The sequence below is a fragment of the Ornithorhynchus anatinus genome, chromosome 17 (genome assembly GCF_004115215.2).
Source record: "Ornithorhynchus anatinus isolate Pmale09 chromosome 17, mOrnAna1.pri.v4, whole genome shotgun sequence".
Classification (NCBI taxonomy): Eukaryota; Metazoa; Chordata; class Mammalia; order Monotremata; family Ornithorhynchidae; genus Ornithorhynchus; species Ornithorhynchus anatinus.
In genome coordinates this window covers 18,743,533-18,755,829 of record NC_041744.1, presented here as the reverse complement: position 1 = coordinate 18,755,829, position 12,297 = coordinate 18,743,533, and the positions used below count along the sequence as shown (strand labels likewise).

The window sequence follows — 12,297 nt, the reverse complement described above, 5'->3', positions numbered from 1 at the left end:
AAACCGAAGATAAAAAGCCAAAGGTAACAGCAGGGGTCTCCCCGAAGAGTCCATAGAACGGAAAGTGTTTGCAGGAAAGTGTACCTAAGGTAATTGATAAAGCAGAGAGGTACCGTCTACGGAGATAAGAAACTGCCAAACGTGAGAATAGAGAACCTGAGCTGTGAAATATCTAGCTGATCCATCAAGTTTATTTTGTCCCCTTTTTCTTTTCTTCACTTTTCCTCCATAAAGTATTTATGTCGGCAATGCAGGCACTTCTCCCCGTCTCCAAAGGCAAGGAATCTCCGCTGCGCTCCCTCGACTCAGCGAGTGGTGGAGTTGGTTGGATTTCGACCATTAGTGATTTTGGAACCCGTGGAACCGAGGCTTTTAAATAGGCCGTAAGCTTCCGGAGGACAGGAGACGTGCGTCTTGCTTCCTTTCTACTCTCCTAAGCGCTTAGTACAATTCGGTTAAAAGCACTGGTAGGTGGATTGATTGACTGACTGATAGCTCCTTTGCCCAGTAACATTTTCTTTCCCTCCTTTCGCTTGGGAGTGATAAAAATCCACGCGGGCGTATTCAAGCGGGACGTTTGTTTCTCACCCTTTCCAACCAGGACACAGTCTAGGAGAAAGTGGGACGTGACCTTATGGTGAACAAATGAATAAATGAAGATGAAAAGCTTGAATAGTGCAGTGCCAAGGTTCTGGAACTTTCTTCTCATTTCAGTCAGTTGTATTTATTGAGCATTTTGTGTGCAGAGCCCTGAAGTAAACCCTTGAGTGAGGACAAAAGAACAGTAAAGAGACACATTCCCTGCCCACGAAGCGTTTACTACCTAGACGGGAAGGCAGACATTAATAAAAACAAATAAATTACAGATATGTGCTTGTGGGGCTGGGAGGGGGGATGAATTAAAGGAGCAAGTCAGGGTGACACAGAAGGGAGTGGGAGAATACGGAAGGAGGGCTGAGGCACCTCGCTGTGGGCAGGGAATGTGTCTTTATTTTACAGTGCGCTCTCCGGAGCGCTTAGTTCAATGTGCTACACACAGTACTTTTAAACCTTAAAAATACTGCACAGTTTAGCACAGTAAATGCTAGATAAATACGAATGAATGAATGGAAGTCCTCTTGGAGGACGTGCCTTCATCTCTGTAGACTGTAAGCAAGCTGTGGGGAGGGGATGTCTAACAACTCTTTTATATTGTTCTATTGTAGTCTTCCAAGTGCTTAGCGTGGTGTTCTACACACAGTAAGTGCTTAATAAATGCAGCTGGTGGTTGGAATAACCCCCTACACACTTGATTCCATGGAGAAAGTTAGACTTCACCCCTGCTTATAGGGATTTTGCAGGCTAGCAGAGTGACAGACAAATGTAATTTAGAGATAGGAGGAAGAAGGGTTACAGGTGCTTAAGAATGAAGATATATTAATTCATTCACTCAATAGTATTTATTGAGCGCTTACTATGTGCAGAGCACAGTACTCAGGGCTTGGAATGTACCAATCGGTACCAGATGGAGACAGTCCCTGCCCTTTGATGGGCTTACAGTCTAAGCGGGGGAGACAGACAAGAACAATGGCAATAAATAGAATCAAGGGAAAGAACATCTCATTAAAACAAGAGCAAATAAATAGAATCAAGGTAATGGACATCTCATTAACAATAAATAGGGTAATGAAGATATATACAGTTGAGCGGACAAGTACAGTGCTGAGGGGATGGGATGGGAGACGGGGAGGAGCTGAGGGAAAGTGGGGAGAAGAGGGTTTAGCCATGTCCATTAGAGAGCTGGCTTCCCAGGTTGTCCATGGCATTTTGAGATGTACGCTCACTCCATTCCAGGAGCATTAAGAAAACTTCTGTGGTGAACGTTCTTTGGGTCAATCAGAAGACTATTAAGCAAGTACAGATCTATTTTCCGAAATGGCCGAACAGAAGGTTCGCTCTAAGAAAACGGCCATAAACATTTCTTTCTGATCTAGTAAATAGCCCAGAAGAAATAGCAAACGATTGTTGATCGCTTGATTTTTTTTTTTTTCCATCACCTTTTGTAGCCTTGTATGAAAGCCTAATTTTCCTCCACTTGCCTTTTGGCTTTCAAGGCAATGACCACAGATTGACTTCAGCTGAAAGCCTTTTTTTTATTTTTCTCCAAATAGAATTACTACATGTTGACTCTATAAAAGATCTGCCCTTACTAGGTCCTAGGCACAAGGCATTCGTTTCTACGATCGGATTCGACGTTTATTCTCAAAAAACTTTTAGATTAGCCTCAAGGGGAATCCTTGGGCCTGACCTAAGTTTTCAAAAAGAATAAAAGGGGACCCTGAGAAATAGAAACACTTTTCGGAGACCGAAGATACGGATCAATTTTGGGAGTCCCAAGACCTGGGTTCGAATCCCAAGTGCCTCCAGATGCCTGCTGGGTGACCTTAGGCAAGTAGCATGGCTTCTCTGGACTTCAGTTTTCTTATCTGTACTATGGGAATTGACGACCTGACTGATGACACCGTGTCTGACCTGATTATCTTGTATCTACCCCAGTGCTTAGTACAGTGCTTCGCACATAGTTAGGGCTTGGCCAGTGCCACATTGTACTCCAGTGTATGTGGGCCAGGGGGATTGAGAAGCAGCTTGACTTGGTGGAAAGAAGACACAGGACTGAGAATAAGGGGACCTGGATATGAGAATCCCAGCTCTCGCCTCCTCAGAGTCCCTTGACTTCTCCATACCTTGTTTATTCACCTCCCCAATGGGCTTTTTATAGTTAAGGGTTGTATTGCACTCTTCCAAATGCTTAGTACAGTGCTCCGCACACAGTAAGCACTCAGTAAATATGATTGTCGAGTACGACGTTCTCCCTTCCCCTCAGACCAAGAAACCCACGTGGGCCAGGAATGGCATCTAACCTGATCATTTTCTATCTACCGAGGCACTCAGTAGCGTGTTTACCACACACAGTAATCTCTTAAATGTCATTACAATGATTATTAGGATTATTTATTAACAGCTGATGTCTTTTGAAGCGGATATTTGGGGTTCTATAGGGAGAAGGGCAGGCGGGATAGGGATAGTTAGCCAGAGATCTGAGTTCGAAGAACCTGATGCATGTGAGACAGGTGCCTGAGGTCATTCATTCAATCTTATTTATTGAGCGCTTACTGTGTGCAGAGCACCGTACTAAGCATCACACAGTAAGCGAGTGCCAAAGCCAGAGAATGTGTCTGTTATAGTGTAGCCTCCCAAGCACTTAGTCGAGCGCTTTTGCCGTGCAGAGTATATTGAACGGGACAAATGTAGCTTGAGCTTTCCCCTTCGGGCAGGAGGTTCAGACTAAAGCGACGTATTCGGCTGCTTTATAGACACATTATCGTTGCAGGTGCCTCTCTGCCTTGTGGATATTAGCGTGATGAACTGGATTAAATTGGCCGTGACTAAAAAGTGGTTTAAAAGCATGCCACTTTTAAAAATATCAAAAGGTGTCATGGGATAATTATTACCTGCTACAAACCTTCCTGGAGCTAACACAGGGTGGAGAAATGACCAGTGAACATGAAAGATGGGCAAATGGATGAAAATTGATATTTTTTTCCATTTGGAGGGGAGTGTAGGCCTTTTTTTTTTTTCTCTTCCTAAAGAATGACCTTAATTTATGAAGGTTTTCACCAGGCTCACACTTGAACAAGGTCACTGTAGTTTTCCTGTTAACATCATTATTAGAGCGATTAGTAGTTCTCTAACTTAAAAGGTTGAGAAACCTTTCAGGGACTTCCTTTTCCTGGAACAACTTAACTCTACGGTGTTTGTTACGGTCTTTGTGAAATGAATTCTCTGGGCCAAACATTGGTCTAAGCGCGGGGGTCGATGGAGGATGGTGGTGGTGTTAGGGACCAGGAGGGATGGTCACAGGACTGTAAGCTTTTTTATGAGCAGGGAATGTGTCTGTTGTTCTGTTGTCCATTCCAAAGTGCTTTTTTCAGTGGTCTGCACATAGGAGGTGCTCAATAAATGCGATCGAATGAAGTGAATTGAAAGACAGTGGGCTGATTGTTGGTTAGGCTCTTAATACAAGCTCTGGGGCAGTTTCTTCCTGAGATTTTCCTTTTACTGTGGACAATACCACTACCCTCGATCTCACAAGCCCATAATCTTGACCATATCTTTGACTCACCTCTCTCATTCGACCTACATACTCGACCTGTTTCCAAATACAGTCAATTCTACCGTCACTTTGTTGCTAAAATCCTCCTTTTGCTCTCCTTCCAAATGGCTACTAGGTTGTTCATCATAACCCGCTTTGATTACTGCATTGACCTCCTTGTTGATCTCCCTGACACCTCTCTCTCTCTCCTGCCAAACCATATTTCACTTTCTTTTTTTATATAGTTGTTAGGCACTTGCTATGTTCCAGGAACTGTACTCAGTACTTGGGTAGATAGAAGCTAATCAGGTTGGATACAGTCCACGTCCCACATGGGGCTCACAGTCTTCATCCCCATTATACAGTGGAGGGAACTGAGTCACAGAGAAGTAAATTGACTTGCTCATGATCGCACAGCAGACAAGTGGCGGGACTGGGATTAGAACCCAGGTCCTTTTGACTCCCAGGCCCGTGCTCTGTTCACTGGGCAACACTGCCTCTCTCTTTCTTCACTTACCATCTAGTGGGAATGAGAACATACACCTTATCCCCATTGGGTAGGAAAGGCCCAAGTCACAGAGCAGGTAAGAAATTGATTCTCTGTGTAATATTCAGGATGCAAGCGGAGACGGATACCAAAACAAAATAGTATTTTGGAACTAACCCAAGTCATATCAGGTCATCCTTCGCCCCCCCCTCTTCCAAATTTACTTTATTAGAGGACATTCCGGAAGGAATATCAAATAAACGTAGAACCTGAAATAAGGGGATCAGATGTTGAGGCAGTTCATGTGGAGAGAGAGCTTGGTTGGGTTTGAGCTGGTAAAAACGAAAATGATTCTGCACGGCATAGCTATTGCCAGCCATTTTGTGTAAAACAGTACAATTTAGAGGAAAGGTTCTTATCTAGACTGTAAGCTCCTTATAGGCCAGGAACATGTTGGCCAGCTCTGTTGTACGGTGCTCTCTCAAGCTCTGAGTACCCTGCTCCGCACCTATCAAGCGCTCAATAAATACAATCGATTGATCACATCCCTACTTGCCTTTGCAAATGAAGTTTCCCAAGTCCACTTTGATCAGTTTTATCAGTATCCCTCTTCTCCCGTTGTTGATTGTCAGCGTACATGAAATGTCCAAACTGTGTGAAGTTCACTACATTAAAAAAAAATAATAAATCAAGGGATTCTGTAGTGATAACTTACACTTTTGATCTCTAAGGCTATAAAGCTGGGCTCTCATGTTTACCGAGGAGTAATCAGCTGTCTAATTGATCAACACAGTTCTAAAAGCTTGAGAAATTTTGGAAACAACAGGTGTTCCACAACAACAATCGGCCGCAGGTTTTCCTATCTGCTTGAAAAATACAAGCTGCCGAAAAGATAAGAAATCCATGTCGCCAACCCTCCTGTTCTTCACACCACCCCCGGCCAGCCTGCAGTAGAAATTATGGATTGTCTCTTAACCCTTATCTCTGGCACTTTTCTCCAAAATATCTGCAGTGACCTGGGGCTTAATTAAACCCTAATAGAGATCTGCAGTCCATCAGTGGTATTTATTGAGCACTCACTATATGCAGCACACTGTACTAAGCTCTTGGGAGGGTACAATATGAGTTGGTAGACATGTTCTCTGCCCCGAAGAAGCTTATATACAGTCGAGAGGGAGAGAGAGAGACATATAAATTAATATATTTTGGAGTTGTACATGTGTGCAGTGGGAAGGATAAAAAAGGGAGTAAATCAAGTGCAAGGGTGACACAGAGGGAGTGGGAGAAGGGGTAAGGCGGGCTGAGTCAGGGAAGGCCTTCTTGAAGCCTATTTGCTTGAACAAGAAGGGCATTTGGTCACAGGGGACTTAGGTGGGAAATCTGTCAACCTGTCATCATCAGTGATATTTACTGAGTGCTTACTTTGTGCAGAGAACTGTTCTAAGCATCTGTCAGAGAGCAGAGTTAGTGAAAACTTGATCCCTTTGTTCTTCCCTCTTCCCAGCCCTCATGTACTTATTTGTAATTTATTTATATGAATGTCTCTGTCTGCCTCCCCAGACTGTTAGCTCACTGTGGGCAGGGAATGTGTGTATGCTTGTATTGTTAATTAGGTAAGACAGTGTCCCTGTCTTATGGAACTCACAGGGTGAGGAAGAGTGTGATTTCACCCCTACTTAACAGGTGAGGAAACCGAGGCCTAAATACATTAAGTGCCCTACTTAAGGTTACACATCAGACGAGCGGCCGAGCTGGGATTAGAACCCATGTCCTCTGATTCTCAGGCCCGTGCTCTTTCCACTAGGTACACTGTTGCTTCTCAACGTAACCCTCCCACATACCCTCCGTGGGCTGAGAGCTATCCTGTCCTCTTGGGAACCTACCTGGGAAGTAATAGAGGACCTGGGTTCTAATGCCGGCACTGCCCCTGGCCTGCTTGTGTGACCTTGGGCAAATCATTTAAGTCCTTGATGCCTCAATTCCCAAGTCCGGGAAATGGAGATTCATTATCTGTTAGTCAATCATATTAATCGAGCGCTTACTGTGTGCAGAGCACCATATTAATGTTTGGGAGAGTCCAATATAGCAGACTCTTTCCCTGCCCACAACTAATAGTCTAGAGGACAAGCTTAGTTTAGATTCATTCAGTCCTATCTGTTGAGCACTCACTGTGTGCAAAGCACTGAACTAAGCACTTGAACAGTGTAGACAGTCTAGAGAACAGTCTATCTTTTCTTCCTCCTTAGGTGAGCCCCGAGTGGGATTATCTTGTATTTATTCCATTGCTTAGTACAGGGTTTGGCACGATATATGTACTTAAAAATCATTAGTATCATCATCATCATTATTATTATTCCCTCATGGGACTTACTAACGACCCCCACCCCTCTCCCATCAGTAAACTCCTATTTTTTTTTCCTTCAGTTGACACTTTCCTTCCCCTAACATGGTCCCCATCATTGAAAGGAGACTTTTGAAAATGCTTTCAAGTCGTTGAAACCGAAAGCCTGGCGATGTCAAGGTGAAAGCGCTGCCTCTTCAAAGGTGGCTTGATTGAGCTGTAGGCAAAAAAACAAAACCAACCCAAAAAACAAAATCCCTCTATTCCACTCTGGCCCTGCCTTGAAAAGCAAATTTCAAAGGGAAAACCTGCCCTACTGAAAACAAGCAGGTTACATTTTCCTTCTTGGATCTCTTAAATGTCAGGACAGGATGAAGTTACACTTCTCTGAAGTCCATCGGAGGGTCAAAACTGGGTGACGGTGGTAGTGAGCACCAGATCTACCCCCCGAGGGCCAGAGAGATGGATCCAAGGGCACTGAGATGAATGCATGGGTGAGATATGCATGTCTTTCTCTCTCTTTCCCTCACCCTTCAGGTTGCTACGCTTTAATATCTCTCAATATTGCCCCATCATCTTTTATTACCCCAGTACTTTCACCACACCTCAGTACGGATTTCCTCTCACCCCCTGAAATTCTCTCCTCCTTCACTTCCCACCGTTGCCCTCATTGCGACCGTTTTACTCTGTTGCCTTCCCCTATTTATTTTGGTGTCTCTCTCTCTCTCCCCCTGCTCCTTGAGGCAGGGATGATCATGTCTGTAGGGCAAGCAGCATGGCCTAGCGGATAGAGCATGGGCCAGGAAGTCATGGGTTTAATCCCAGCCCTGCCACCTGTCTGCTGTGTGACCTTGGGCCAGTCATCTCACTTCTCTGTGCCTCAGTTCTCTCCTCTGTGAAATGGGGATTGAGACTGTGAGCCCCACGGGGGACAGGGACTCTGCCCAACCCCATTATCTTGTCTCTACCCCCAGCGCTTAGAACAGTGCCCGGCACATAGTAAGTGCTTACCAGATAACGTCGTTGTTATTATCGTCATTATTATTACCAATGTTCTGGTATCGATCAATAGTATTTGGGTGCTTACTGTGTGCAGAGCACTGAACTAAGGGTTTGGGGTAGTACAATAGAACAGAGGCGGGTAGACACGATCCCTAATGTCAAGGAGCGTACAGTGTAGCCGGTAGAGCTTAGAATATTTTCCACAATGCTCAGTAATCAATCATTTTAGTAAACACCGACTCTGTGCGGAGAGCCACGCTAAGCGGTTTGGACAGTACAAAATAAGTTGGGAGACAAGTTCCTGTGAGGAAGACACACATCAATTGTACATTTATAAAGGATTTATGGATGTGCACACAAACGCTGTGCGGTTGAGGCGGGGCGAATAAAGGGTGAAAATCCAAGCGAAGGGGTGACAGAAGGGAGGGAGAGAAGAGGAAATGAGGGCCTAGGGAAGATGTGCTCTTAATAAGGCTCTGAAGATGGGGAGAGGATTTGTCTCTTGGATATGAAGAGGGAAGGAGGTCCAAGCCAGAGGCGGGATGTGGACCGGGGGTGGAAGATAGACGAGCTCAAGGTGCGCTCTGCACCCAGACTTAATAACGAATGCCATTCACCCAGTAAATTATTGACTGATGAGTTAATATTCTGGAGATATTACAGTCTGTCCTTTACCTAGTAGTAATCATTGTAATATTTTTAAAGCACTTGCCAATGGCCAAGCACTAGAGTAAATAGAAGATAATCACGGGATAATAGAAGATAATCACGGGAAGCAGCGTGGCTCAGTGGAAAGAGCCTGGGCTTCGGAGTCAGAGGTCATGGGTTCGACTCCCGGCTCTGCCACTTGTCAGCTGTGTGACTGTGGGCGAGTCACTTAACTTCTCTGTGCCTCAGTTACCTCATCTGTAAAATGGGGATTAACTGTGAGCCTCACGTGGGACGACCTGATTCCCCTGTATCTCCCCCAGCGCTTAGAACAGTGCTCGGCACATAGTAAGCGCTTAAAAAATACCAGCGTTATTATTATTATTAATCAGGTCAGGCTTGGCTCAAGTCCCACATGGGGCTCACAGTCTAAATGGGAGGGGGAACAGGGATTGAATCCCCATTGTATAGATGAGGTAACCGTGAAGCCCAGAGAAGTCAAGACACTTGCCCAAGGTCACTGAGCAGGCAAAGGGCAGAGCTGGTATTAGAACCCAGGTCTTGTGAGTCCCCGATCTGGGCTCTTTGCACCAGTCCCGCTGCTGTTTGCCCGAGGAATCGTCCTTAGGCCGACCTGTTGCTTGGGAGAGTCAGGCCAGTGAGAATCGATCCATCGGTGGTATTTACCGAGTGCTTGCCGTGTGCAGTCGCACAGTTTGTCTGTCTCCGTCATTTGACTTTTAGCTACTTGAGGGCAGGGATCATGGTCTTCTGTTGTCCCCTCTCAGACACTCCATACAGAGCTCTTAATATGCAGTAGATGATAAACTGCTTGAGTCCTCTAGACTGTAAACTCATTCACGTCAGAGACTGTTTATTCTTACACTGTCCTGTCCCAAACGCTTAGAACAGTGCTCTGCACACTGTAAGCACTCATTAAATACAAATGAATGACGGGCAGGGCTCATGTCTCCTAACTCACTTGAATCCTCCCAATCTGTGTACCTAATTAATTGTGGTATTTGTTAAGCGCTTACTATGTGCAAAGCACTGTTCTAAGCACTGGGGGATATAAGGTGATCAGGTTGTCCCACGTGGGGCTCACAGTTTTTTAATCCCCATTTGACAGATGAGGGAACTGAGGCACAGAGAAGTTAAGTGACTTGCCCAAGGTCACACAGCTGACTAGCGGCAGAGCCGGGATTAGAGCCCGTGACCTCTGACTCCCAAGCCCGCGTTCTTTCCACTGAGCCACGCTGCTTCTCTAATAATTACTATATAATATAGTATAATATATACTCTGTATATAGTATAATATAGTATAAACTCCTTAATGACAGGGATTACATGGTTCAGTTGGTATTTTCTGAGCGTTTACTGTGTGCAGAACACCGTACTAGGCGTTAAGGACAATACTCTCCCAAGTGTGCACAGGGAATATGTCTATCAACTCTGTTGTATTGTACTCTCCCAAGCATTTAGCTCTCTGCACACAGAAAGTGCTCAAAAAATACAATTGATTGATACAACACAACGGTGGTGGGTGCGATCCCTGCCCCAGAGGATTTTATAGTCTAGAGGGAGAAGCTTATGGTGTAAAGTGCAAATTCTATGTTGTTGTTTTTTTCCAAGGGCTCTTCATAATATTCTGCACACCGTAGAATCCACACAAATACTATCGATTGATTGAGCCAACTAGAAAATCAGCTCACTCGTTTGAGTCCGAAAGCATTCAGAGCTGATTTTGTGAGGAGCAGATTTTACAAGCGGGAAGGAATTGATGAAGTTTGAGTGTGTCTCAAACCCAAAGCCTTGTGGTAACCTCTCTGGGGGTGACCTTTTCTCTAAACGCAGTCAAATATTTGATTGCTGCAAAGCTCTTTTTCCCTTCTCTGGGTATGTGTTTACACTAGGAGGTCTCTCCTCCGCGACTGGGATTTCCATTCATATTCGTGGGGGGAATTAGGCGTGCTCAGAAACTGGGAGGAGAAAACACCTCCCTCGTGGAGGGAGACCAGAATACATTTTTTTTATGGTAGTTTTTAAGCGCACACTTCGTGCCAGGCACTGTACTAAATGCTGAGGTAGGTACAAGCTAATCGGGTTAGACTCAGTCCCGGTCCCATATGGGATGCACAGTCTTAACCCCCATTTTACAGATGAGGGGACTGAGGCCCAGAGTAGTGAAGTGACCTGCCCAAGGTCATCAGCAGTCAAGTGGTGAAACCGGGATGAGAATCCAGGTCCTTCCCACTCCCAGGCCTGTGCTCTATCCTCGAGGCCATGCTGCATTTCTAAAAATCTGAAAGATGGATAATAAATGGAGGGTTTTTAAGGTGATAGAGATTAAGAGGCATGAAATGAGGTCTTAGGGGAGGGCTCTGGGAGGAGACGTGCCTTCATCGAGGCTTTGACGGTGGGGACGGAAAGGGTCTGTCAGGAGGGACGACGGTCTGGGCCAGAAGCAGGATGTGGGGCCAGCGGTCGGTGATGAGATAGTCGAGATGGAGGGGCAGCGAGCCACTAGCCCCAAGGTCAAATGTAATGTAGAAAATAAAAACAACGTGGTCGCTCTGAGGGGGACGGCACGGGTTTGGAGAAGTGTTCGGTGCCCTCTTCATGGATTTATTTCTGAGAGTCTGTAAACTCCTTGTGGACAGGCATCATGCCTGACTTATTCTTTGTGTTATAGCAATCAATCGCTAGTATTACTGAGTGCTTACTCTATGCAGAGCACTGTACAAAGGGTATGCAGTACGATAGAGTTGGTGTATGCGATTTGTGCCCACAAGAAGGTTAGAATCTACAGGGGGAAACAGGACATTATAACAAGTGAATGGGGGAAATGGTAGAGGGGTATGGACCTACTGTGTTGTGCACATGGTAAGTGCTCAGGGAATGCCTTTGATTTGTAGATGGGAAAAGTGTGAGTAGAGAGTGAGTGATAGCATGGCTTACTCCAAACCGTATACCCTGAACCGTATGAAGATGTACAAAAGAGTTGGGTGCTATTTGACGACTCTCATTTCCTGTCAGGCAGTTTATCTTGGCAGGAATGAATGGAAAAAAGGTGAGGGAAAGAAGGAAAAAGTAGGGAGAGAGTTGAAAGAGGAGAGAATGTGTGGAGAAAGAGGAGAGGAAGGGAAAGAGTGTAAATTTTGCTCCCCAGCCAATTACCTAGGATTATGAAGTTGTAAGGCTTCATAATAGATACTATCAGACTAATCTGATTTCTTCCCACAACAGGGTGACGAATCCAGTGGCTCAGGATGAAGTTAGCTCAAGAGAACCCGGTCTGGTAAGATTTTTTTATTTGTTTTTACGCATTACTAACCCGACAACTGAGAAAATGGGGTTTTGCTCATACTAAGGTCGCCAAGTCTTTGGAGAGTGGAATTGAACTGTCTGTTCTTTTCCCCCTAGCTGGATGGTGTGAGTTGGGTGGAGGAGAGGGTTGAGAAAACACTCAGCATTTCGGGTCATGTGATAGAGAATATTTTTTTTTAGATTTGCAAGTGGCACCCCGTTCATCTAATGGCTGGGATTAGATGGAGGCAAGTCACTGCAGTGATATTTCACTGGGAGACACTGGCTGTGATTGCAGTCATGCAAATGCCAGACTGCATGAAACGAAACAGCCACAGAATATGATGCAGAAAGGGATGGAGGAGAACAGGGAAGGGTCTC

General features: G+C 45.1%; 1 long non-coding RNA gene across 1 annotated transcript in view; it reads left to right on the top strand.

Annotated features, from left to right (window-relative positions):
* Window positions 1-12,297, top strand: part of LOC114817676 — a 163,426-nt gene that overhangs the window by 103,166 nt on the left and 47,963 nt on the right. The window contains exon 2 of the long non-coding RNA XR_003765529.2: window positions 11,857-11,908. This is a non-coding gene — a long non-coding RNA (uncharacterized LOC114817676). The remainder of the gene's footprint in view (window positions 1-11,856; window positions 11,909-12,297) is intronic.